The sequence below is a fragment of the Carassius auratus genome, unplaced genomic scaffold (assembly GCF_003368295.1).
Source record: "Carassius auratus strain Wakin unplaced genomic scaffold, ASM336829v1 scaf_tig00215658, whole genome shotgun sequence".
Classification (NCBI taxonomy): Eukaryota; Metazoa; Chordata; class Actinopteri; order Cypriniformes; family Cyprinidae; genus Carassius; species Carassius auratus.
The window spans coordinates 58,588-63,602 of NW_020528186.1; the positions used below are offsets into that span (position 1 = coordinate 58,588).

Sequence of the window (5,015 nt, forward strand, 5' to 3'; positions counted from 1 at the left end):
GATTTATTGCCGGTCAACCGGTGCATCCCTAGATATTACCAAGTAGGTATCGCTGCAGCCCGGAGACCTCCAAGTGGGAGGAGCTTTTGCCGCAAGTGGGCTGGACTTCACTGAGAGCTCCAAGTGGGAGGAACTTTTGCCGCTATTGGGCGGGACTTTACAAATGGGCGGGGTTTAAGCGAAAATTTCACATTGCGTCATTGCCGGGGTGCGCGCGAATGAGGACATCATAAAGTAGCGATACTAATGAAAAACAGATTTATTGTTTTTCATTGTAGTTTACATTTTATTAACAAGAGGTTATATAATTTTGTGACAACTGCAAACATTCAAGTATATTAAATTATATACATTTTATAATTATATCAGTATCAAGAAAATGAATTAGTAATTTAGAGCAATAAAATGTTTACTGTATGTTAATGTTTTTCTTTAATGCAAGTTTGAAATCTGAGGGAGAAATTATATTGTTTAGATTGTTACAACCCCCTTGGCTCTAGGTGAATCAACATTACAAAAAGCCACACGTGGAAGTAAATTTACAAATAAACATTTAATAAAAAATAAAAAAAATAAAAAAAAATCTAAATAGTAATACAAGAATTAATAATAATGAAAAAAAACATTCCAAGACTTAAGAGGAAAATATTATTGGTACCAAAGTCAAATTTAAGACACTCTTTTCCCCATCTCCTTTTTATCACCAACTCAATCACAGGTAACACTCCACACCATTAAAAATTCAAGTTTTATTTGTTATATGACATGCAAAAAGCAGTGAAATGTAGGTCTGGCATACTCTTTTTAGACTGTGCAGAAAAAAATATACTGTATAAAATATACACAATATACTGTATTAAACTACTACACAGATGATTTGTAGAGATGCTACATAGAAACTGCTACACAGATGATGTGCAGAGATGTAGACAATGTGCAGTGAGGATGAGTTGCATAGTTAGGTTGTCAAAAAAGCAGTGTGCAGAGAGTTATTGGGTAGCCCTAAACAACCAGTCTATAAAGTGCAGTGTGTTTAATGTCCATGTTTAGTAGTCTGATAACATGAGGGAAGAAACTCCTCCTGAGCCTCTCTGTTTTTGCCATCAGACTGCAGAAGCGTCTGTCTGACTGTAGCAGATGAAACAGTGGATTTCCAGGGTGGGTGGGGTCTTTAAGGATCTTAACAGTCCTAGATTTACATCTTCTGGTGTGGATGTCTTGCAGAGAGGGGAGAGATGTTCTGGACATGTGCTCAGCTACTCTTTGCAGGGCATTTGAAGGTATTGAAGCTGCTCACTCTCTCCACTGGGGTCCCGTTAATGATGATTGGGGTAGATCCACTGCTGCCTCAAATAGAAGAGTTATTGTAAAATATTATTACAATTTACAATATTACTGGTTCTACTGCATTTCTGAACAAATAAATGAAGGCCTGGTGAGCATCAGACTTCAAAACCATTACAAAATCTGTCCAACCCCAAACAGTCCTGTAGAACAGATATTTAAGGAACCTGAGGTTTTAACCTGCTTGATTTTTATCAGCATTGGAACACTTTTCTGCTGCTTTCACTCCAAGGCTATGGATTATATTTTTACTGGAATGAAGTGTCATTAATCACTAAACATTCAGTCCAATGACATCCTAAAATAATTCACTGTTGACAAGTTAACATTAACTAAAGTACAATGCACATTTATGTGAGACATCTACAGAATGTAATGTCATATACATTCCATCATTTGTCATTTAGGACAGTCTTTGACCATACCCCTGGAGCAATTTTAGGGACAAGCGCTGTTGCAAATGTCCACCTTTAAAGTATGAACATAATTTATCCACACAAAGACCCACATACACACACATTAGTCAAAAATCTTCATAAAAAAAAAATGACACATCTTGATGCATAGAAAGAGCAAAAAAAAAAACAGTTTACAGAAAAGTGATCCTTTGGGTTTGCAGAGAGAGGCGGTAACCAGGTCACTGAAATGTAACTTCTGGCCACCCAGACTTGAACTTTCTGTAACACAAAGTTTACACATAATATTTTTGTTTGTTTGTGTTTCCTACAATGACAAAATTAATTCTACACCTGTTGATATGTAATGCATGGTAGTGGACACTGCAGTTATCCTCATATATCCACTGTTATGATTATTAAATTGAAAAAATGAATTTGATAATTAAACCAAATGTTTCAATTGCATTACATTATTTGGATTAATGTTACACGTAAAAATAGATAACATTTTAAAAATATAACGGCAGGTTTTGAAACAATGACCAGCTTTGTTAAAGTCAAGCATTATCAGTTAGGAGAAGACTCATGTAAAGACTATTGTAACGAAGACTCATTCTTATGGAACACTGTACTAAATCTATTAATAGTTATTGATCGCTTAAATATCAGTGCAGTTATAATACATAGGCCTGCATATTTTACGTAACGTTAGTAACAATGCCTGCTTATGGTCTTCAGTGTCCGTAATCTGCAGCGTAAATCCTATATGTATTGCAGAAATATTTAGCAGAAAAGGGTAACAGACACAATAAAGATGTAATTTATCTGTGCTGCTAATGCTGTCTTAACGTGCTCTCGGAATAATCGTAAATATGAGTTTTGAAGGTAAAAACTGCACATGAATGTCCTCCAATTTTCAAACTTGAATCCAATGAGCTTGTAATCATGATTTAACTACGTCAAGACTAAAACATCTACCGCCAAGATACTGCACTTTTTCACAACTTGTAATACGTTGTACAACTCTAAACTTACCCCTTCAAATTCCTCTTTCTTGACGCTGAAAAGCCTTGGGAAGTTGACATCGTCTTTTTTTCTTTCTTTCTTTTTTTTTTGGGGGGGGGGGGGGGGGTTTGCAGCGTGCATTAACCCTGTGACATTAAATAAACCAATCAAAAGGCTCTGGAGGTTTGTACAGCCCACTTGGAGCTGAAATCCCACCCATTTGGAGCTGACCCGCCCATTTGGAGCTGGCTCCGACCTCAGTTTATACCTATCTCGATATTACTACCAAGGGTATCACTGTTTATTCCCTCATATAGGTCACACAATCACTATTCAATTCATACATTAATCTAAGTTCTTGTTAAAGAGACTCAAGAAGGAATAATAAGGTTGAAATCTATAAAGTTTACTAAGTACACCCTGCCTCCTTTTCATCATGGTTTTATAAATTATATATATGAGGATGATGTTTTGTTGTGATGTGAAGTTTTGTTGGAAAAAAATATCCATGAATGAAATAAACATTATCAATCAATCAAAATAAATGATAAAACAGAGATAACTTTTTTTTTAAAGAGGAATAGAGAGGGAGGCTTATATCCAGGGGTTCCAATGCAATGCACTTGTACGTAATGATTAGGGATTTGGGATTATTTTCATAGTCGATTAATCTGTTGAATATTTTCTCAATTAATCGGTTAGTTGTTTGGTCTATAATATGTCAGAAAAATGTGGATCAGTGTTTCCCCAATAGCCCAGGAATGGTCCTTAAATGTCTCGTTTTGTCCACAACTCACATATTCACATTTAACAAGCTGGAATAAAATTTTTTTTTTTTTTATTATTATTATTTTTTTTTACATTTGTCTTTCTTATATTTTATCAATGACACAGACAGCTTTTGTTCACGTGGTTCACATGAGATGATTGACAGCTTTACAAACTAATGATATTGCACTGATGTCATAGCTGACGCGAATCAATAAGAGGAGAGTAATCGCTACTTGAAAACTAAAGCGTGGGGGGCGGCCAAGATGGCGTCTGAGTAGTCGAACTGTTGTTTGTCTCTTACAAACTTTCGTGCAAAACTTGATCTCATTTGACCTTCCTTAATGTTTGACGTTACTAATACTAATGCGTATACTTCTGTTTTGCCTGTTAACATGTGTTGCAGCCATTTGAGCACGCTGATCGAAACTCACATTTAAGTATAGCGTTACCTAAGAACATCTGATAGGGTGGCGGACAGTGTGAAACGTGTGCATGATTATTCTAAACCCACTCCCGAAGGAGACCCAGGCATGGATTGTACGCCATCACTTCCTGACACCCCGATCAACAGCCCACTTTCGAAAGTACGGCGGCAGACTTCCGAGCCCTCCAACACAGCTATTCTGGAGGCGATTGAGAGGCTGGGGCAAAAGCAAGATATATTCATGGAGAAGTTACTGGAAATTGAAAAGTCGGTTGCATCCAATTCGACCCTGATATCTGAACTTACTCTCAAAGTTGATTCAGTTACCGACAAAACGGAGAGGGCTGTAGTTAAAACTGGAGAGTTGGGCGTTCAAGTAACGGCTGTAATCACTGAAAAAAAAACAACTGTGGGAAAAAGTTGACGACCTGGATGCATATAAAAGACGGTGGAACTTGAAAATATCTGGTGTTCCGGAGGAAGCAGGAGAAAATGTGAAGATAATCGCAATGGATATCTTCTCTCAAGTTTCACCGGGATTGAGGGATGGTCTTCAGATGTCCATTGATGTTGCACACAGAATCGGTCCGAGAGAAGCAGGCGCGTTTCCACGGCAGATTATTGTGCAGTTTTTGTCACGTACTCATCGAGATCGCATTTGGTTGGACTCAAAAAACTCAGAAGTCCTCAAGCAGAAAGGCATCAAAATAACAGAAGACCTCACACAACGAGCGAGAGAGGCATGTAATAAACTATGGCCGCTGGTAAATCGAGCCAGGAGAGAAGGAAAACGAGCTGGGTTCAAGGGCTCGTTTGCCATTATTGACGGATAGAAGATTACAGCGGATAATCTGTGAATTACGTTAACGTTTGCCCTTAATTCTGTTTGAGGACTTGAAATTGACACTGACTATATAATGCAGGCACGACTTTTAATTTCTGGCAAAGATGTTTATTGTGTTTTTCTCATGGCTCTTCCTGTTTATTTATCAGAATGTAATATTTTCTAAAGCATTTGATGCATAAGTTTGGTAGGTTTGGTTAAAGGGATAAGTTTTGCACTTTGCTCCTTT

The 5,015-nt window shown here is 37.3% G+C and overlaps 1 long non-coding RNA gene across 1 annotated transcript; it reads right to left on the minus strand.

Annotated features, from left to right (window-relative positions):
- Positions 1–369: 369 nt before the first annotated feature.
- On the minus strand, positions 370–2,844 carry LOC113095298 (uncharacterized). Its single transcript, XR_003288301.1, has 3 exons — positions 2,778–2,844; positions 1,938–2,021; positions 370–1,343 (listed from the first exon to the last, which is right to left on the minus strand). It is a non-coding gene; the product is annotated as an uncharacterized LOC113095298 (long non-coding RNA).
- Between the last annotated feature and the right edge of the window lie 2,171 nt (positions 2,845–5,015).